This window comes from Dryobates pubescens, chromosome 16 (assembly GCF_014839835.1).
Source record: "Dryobates pubescens isolate bDryPub1 chromosome 16, bDryPub1.pri, whole genome shotgun sequence".
In the NCBI taxonomy this organism is placed as follows: Eukaryota; Metazoa; Chordata; class Aves; order Piciformes; family Picidae; genus Dryobates; species Dryobates pubescens.
The window spans coordinates 24,320,149-24,326,316 of NC_071627.1; the positions used below are offsets into that span (position 1 = coordinate 24,320,149).

The following is a 6,168-nucleotide window of genomic DNA, read 5'->3' on the forward strand; positions in this document are numbered from 1 at the left end:
GAAGGGCAAGCCAAAGGGATAATTCCCAGCAAATGTAAAGCTGCAAACTTTTAATCCTAGACTGAAAGAGTAAATGAGATGGATAGGTGTGACTGAGTACTGCTACAGCTGGGGAGGTGCTAGGAACACAGACACTGTGTAAAGGTTTTGTAAATGCAGCTCAACAGTGTCTTTTCACATGCTGCAGAATCACAGAGTGTTGGGGGTTGGAAGTGACCTCTGCAGATCATCCAGTCCAAGCCCCCTGCAAAAGCAGGGCACCCACAGCAGGTTCCTCAGGATCACAGTGTCCAGGTGGGTTTGGAATCTCTCCACAGGAGGAGACTCCACAACTTCTCTGGGCAGCCTGGGCCACGGCTCTGGCACACTCACGGGAAAGAATTTTCCCCTCATGTTCAAATGCTACCTCCTGGGGTCCAGCTTGTGCCCACTGCCCCTCAGCCTGGCACAAGCACCACTGAAAAGACTCTGGCCCTATCCTCCTGTCCCCCTCCTTTTAGCTATTGATCAGCATTGATCAGATCCCCTCTGAGGCTGTTCTTTTCCAGGCTAAACAGCCCCAAGGCTCTCAGCCTTCCCTCCTCAGAGAGATGCTCCAGGCCCTTAATCCTCTTTCTAGCCTCCACTGGACTTTCTCCAGACTAAAAATGTGAATATTTTGGGGATGGAATATTCCAGCTGGAGAGATCTGAGAGTCAGCAAAGGAGGCAAAACTGAACATGCAATTCCACAACAAAAAAGGCAAAATTCTAAGAAGGAAGAAAAGGAGACTGCAGAAAGAGTAAGAGGTGTAAGAAGTAATGAATAAGAGAAGCCTTTGCCTGTGACCATCACAAAGTCCACATCAGAGTGTGAGCCCTCTTCCAGTGACACCTGTGGGCAGAGCCTGGCCAGGGCAGAGTACTGCTGAATTGGATCTGCTTCTTGGAACGAGGGGTGGAAACCTTCCCGGAGGAATGGAAAAAATGTCCCAGCTGATTAACACAAAGTCATGGGCTGCTCTCACAGAGGAAATGATAAAGGAAAGCATTCCAAATGGCACAATTCCTTTGAATATTCCTCCAGTGCTGCTGCTTTTCTAGACTGTCCCCCAGCTTGCCCCCACCACTGCCTCAAGCAGCACAGAAGCGTGCAGTGCTCTCACTCTTCTAAATCAGTGATTTTCAGCTATTCCCACAACATGAGCTCACTTTGTAGGAACACTTTCTGGACTCCAACACCCACTACTAAGCTCAGAAGAAAGATAGCCTCTGCCTTCTAGAAACTGGCTGCAACAACCAGGCCAGTGGACCACAGAGCAGCTGGGCCACAGAAGTGGGATAGAAAAAGTGCTAAAGAAGAAGAATGAATCCAGCAGCAGAGTTAACTTCCTTCCCTGTCCTGTAACCACATGAATGCCATGAGCTCTCCTCTTTCATGGAAACTGCTGAAAATGCACACAATTCTGTCTTGTTCCCTTATGGATTTACTCCTTTCCTACCACTTGTTTTACATCCCACACCATTAGCCAAATGCAGAGCCTCCTGGCTGTATCCTTCACCTGCACAGACCCAAATTTCCTAGAGCTCTTCCCCACCCCCAGCCCAAGAGCTGCCTTCTGAGCGTGGTCCCTTTTGGAGGCGACTGGCACACAGGTGGGACATCTCCTCCCTGTGGGGCAGCAAGGAAATCTAACATGCAGCCTCACACTCAACAGAACCATCTGCTGACAGTCATGAGCTGGAATTCCATTTCTTGTAGCAACAGTTGGGACCAACATCCACAATAACTGCTCACTGAAAACTTGTATTTGTGGCTCCAGGGCCAAAACCACAGGAAAACTATTTTTAGCACAAGGGAGCTCTAAATAGTAGAAGCACTGAAAATTTAGCTCGCCTCATGGGCCAAATTCTTCTCCTGGTTACACCCACTCTGGGGAGAAGCTGGAATATAACAAGCACTCGGGAACAGACATTTAAAAGGAAGAAAAATAAGAATCAAGAGACAGGGAAACGTTTTGCTTGTGAGCAAACACGGTGTTCAGATGAAGCAGAGTACACAGCCTCCAGCACTTCCTCTGGAAATGAAGAAAAGGGAAAAGGAAGAGTCTAAGACCAAAATTATCTGCTGCAATACAGATAATTGATCCCACTCCATATTTCTGAACAATACCTATAGCTACAGTCTCTCTCCATTCACTACCCAGAGCCTACTGGCTTAGACCACTGCAAAGGACCCTGGGTTCATCTGCATCTTGAGAGAAGACACAGCAGATGAGTGTGGCCAGTGAGTGTGTGGCTCAGCTTGGAATAGCTTGACCTACTTAATTACTCACAAGCTAACTTTCTAACAGCAGTTTGATCACCTCCGGATTTCACAACACCAAGCAATTAGTGGTGGCAGTGCAGAGGACTCCCGGTAGGAACCGACAGGACCTGACTTTCTCCTTCTGGCCGTGCGTCTGACACAGTCACCACGGGGCAGGATGCTGGGCCTCCACAGCTTGTATTTCAATTTCATGGCACAACTTTTTTCCCCACCCTCATGACCAAATATTTGGGTTTAATAATTTCCTCTGTGTTATCAAGATCTGCATATAGAAGCACAAGGATGTCTGCTTTCAGATGGAAGAGCTTCTGGGCAGCACGGCGCAGGCTGTTCGCTGCTCTTCGCAACCTTGCCACAGAAATTCCAAGTCCCTTTCCTTGCTTTTTGGAAGAACAGGATCATTTTCAAAAACGTGGGGGGAGAAGCCAGTCAAACACATTCACAAAACAGGACTTTTGTTTTCCCCTCTCAATAATAGGAATGTTCTTTTTACAATCATCATTTTACTGTGGAGGAATCTTCTGCCCCGCTTTAAGCACTGCCCTATGGCCCAGGCTTCGAAAGGAAGCACAGGAAGGAAAACCCCAAGGCAAAGAGCACGTTTTCAGTTTGGGTGACATTTGTGCAATCTGAAATAAACAAGGAGTATTGTGACTGTCTGGACACCCTCCCATGGCACACAGTAAAGGCACAAAAGCAAAGCTCCCAAACTCTCCAGCTGCTTCCACGGGCCCCATGTAAGGCTCTGTCACCAAAATAGTTCAGAAGCCTAATTACAATTCACCACATCTTGGGAATGACATTTAGGATTCTCGAGGTGCTTTCAGAGAATTTTTAGACCCCGGCACTAAGATCAGCTGTCACAAAGTCAGTTTTATTTTGTAACAGATTTTATCCTTTTGGAATGTTCTGTTTGGATTGAGCTGAAGATACAGAAGAAAAGAAAACAAAACCACCACAAGGCCAAAACCACCACCAACAAAACAAACAAACAGAGCCCCCAAATATAAATTCATTATAGTTTGCTAACCCGACTGAAATACAACTCCTGAAACAAAGCCGAAATGTTTTGTCCCGTAGCGTTCGCATTCCAGCCCGTGCTTGCCTATAGCTATGCAGATTTGGGAGCAGGGAGGTTGGGGGTACAAAAAACCCCAAACCTCTCCCTAACTGCATTATTGCGACTCCATTAACGTAGCCAGAGAGAATTCCTGCTCTCTGCCCAGTAATTAAATAAATAATTAGCGCCGCAGGATTTAATTGGAATCCCCAAAGTCAACAATAGCCTCTGCTATCGGTGCCACTACCTCGGGGGTGCTTTTTTTTCCCACAGGGGTATATTTAGATCTCACCCACTTGCACAACAAATACTCCAACCCCCCCCCACACACACCCCACCACCCTGAAAAGGACAAAGAAAACAAACAAGCGGCTCAGTAAAATCTGGAAACTTTTCTAAGTGACGCCATCTCCACCGATCTCCTTCTTGCTGCTACTTCAAAGCGGAGCGAATGCAGCAGCAGCAGCCTCGCGTAAACACAAACCCACACCCGACAGCGGCTGAACACAGCTTTACCTGCCAGCAAATTACTGCAGCTCCATTTTCTGAGCCTTTCTTTGCTCACTAGCTCGCTTCCCGGGGGTTTCTCCTTCCCTCTGGCTGTCTCTCCTGCTGGGAAGGCAGGCGGGGAGGAGCCCCGCGGAGGGTCCCCAGCGCTCCGGGGCGCAGGGAGGGGATCGGGTAACAGCCCCGCAGCACACCCAGCGTCGGCTGCGGAGAATTCAAATTCCCACTTTAGAAACTTTCTGCAATACTTGTGTGTCAAGTCTATTTTTGCTTCCTTCCTTCATCCTGTAATAATGCTCTCGGGTCCGATGCAATGCAGCCATCTTTTGTGCTGTGTCTTTTCCTGCGACCCGGAGAGCAGAAAGCCCTTTGCCGGTGCGAATCCTGCCTCTGCCGGAGCTGCCTGATCCCTCTTGGGGAGTAAGTGATGAAGTGTGCAAACTGGGGGACAACTGGAATCCAAGGGTATAGGCTTTTTGCATTAAGTCTCTTAAGAGTAGTCATGATCTGAATGTATTTAATGGGTAGAAGTGTGTATATACGTGTAGAGCACGTATCAATGAAGATATATACACACAGGCATATATAGGGATAAATATATACACACCCAGAAATATAGACAGGTACACATCTACACATGTAAGATGGTGCAGATGCTATGCACTCATGCACACACACCTCTCAAACCGGGCCAGTTTCATGAGGATAATGGCACTTTTCATGTGAAAAAGGCAATGATAAATGACCTTCATACCAGGCCCTCTGCATCTGCATTTGACCAGGCTGTCTGTATGCAGGGATAGAGAAACAGAGAGTAGCAATTAGAAATAAGAGTGTCAGTCTGCAAAAGATTGGTCTCTGTGAGTACTGAGCTAAACACAACAAAAGCTGACTAGTCTTGTTGACAGCAGGGCTCAGAGAGGTTTCAAAGTCCAGTTGATAGGAACGGTCTGACAGCTGCACACCCTAGAAGAGCCACTTAAAACACAAACACTAAAATTCATGCTATTAGGTGCTTGCAGAACCAAAGCATTTCTTACTGAAGCAAGGAGATTGCTATGATCATGGCTAATCATTAGCCACTGGTCTTCAGGAAGGTGTCTGGAGTTGTGTCTATCTGATCAGCTCAGCTTAAAGCCTGGCTTGTGAGGAAGCCTGAGTCCCCTCTACACCACAAGCCTGAGTTCCCTTGCCAGAGCTCAAATTATCTGGCAAGATTTCAGCTAATAGCAGGCAGGAAGGGTCAGACACCCCCTGTAAGGGATACCCTGAGGACACTCTCAAAGGAGAGTCAGGCTTTGCAGATCACTACTGAATTTCTTTGAAGGATCCAGGCAGAGTGTGAGGAAGATAACAGTTTTAGTGCTGTATTCTGCATCCCACCTGTCTGAGGGAAGGTGCTTTGCCGGGGGAAAGGAGGTGATGGTCTCCTAAGAAGGTGAAGTGCTCAGAATCAAGGCAGCACAGGGCAGCAATGCCTGGTTACTTTCACAGCAGAGAGAAGTGGAATTTCACAGGCAAGCATGTGCCCATTGATGCTGCTCAAGCTATTGCAGAGTGAGCTGCAGGAGGCAAGATGATGATCTATGAACAACTAAATTGTCTAGGAAAGCGATGATGGGGACTCAGTGTGAGGAACCAAGGAAGGAGTTGGCCATACTGAGTGGGAAACAAAAGGCAGATGAAATCTGGTATAAAGATAAATCTGCACATGTGGGAAAGAAGTCACATCCAGGAGGACATCCTCTAACAGAGTCACGGAATGCTTTGAGTTGGGAAGGACCTCTGAAGGTCACCCAGTCCAACCCCCCTGCAGTGAGCAGGGACTTTTAAAACTAGGTCAGGTATTATTACACAGAAACAACATTTGATAACAGTTTGATGCAGGTGTTGAATGCATTTTGGATCACCAAGAAGTGCACTGAATGCCAGGAAGTGCTACAAAAGAGATGAAGAACAAAGCAAAGCAGAACGCTCCGAGGCTGGGAGTTCCCGGTGCATCTGCACCTAGGGGGCCATGCAGAGGGCTGGTTCTCTGTCTGAAAAGGAAATGCAAGCTGCTGTGGGTGATATCTGTCTGATACCAGCTAGATATCAGTGGCAAATTCAGAGCTGAAATGTCTAATTCAGCCCTCAAGTTGGCATTCCAAAGCCTAGCCTGATACTGAGGCCCTCAGGTGTAAGAACAGAGTGCTGCTGCAACTGCAGTTCCCCCTGCCCCTGAATGCTGACATCTGGGGACTCTCAGAACCAGGTGGTGTTGCCATTCTAGATTCCCAAGGATGTGTTTCTGA

General features: G+C 47.6%; 1 protein-coding gene across 1 annotated transcript in view; it reads right to left on the minus strand.

Annotated features, from left to right (window-relative positions):
- Nucleotides 1-4,192, minus strand: part of SMAD5 (SMAD family member 5) — a 31,532-nt gene extending 27,340 nt beyond the window's left edge. The window contains exon 1 of the mRNA XM_009911052.2: nt 3,884-4,192. The gene's annotated coding sequence lies outside the window, so the exon portion shown is untranslated. The remainder of the gene's footprint in view (nt 1-3,883) is intronic.
- Nucleotides 4,193-6,168: the final 1,976 nt, after the last annotated feature.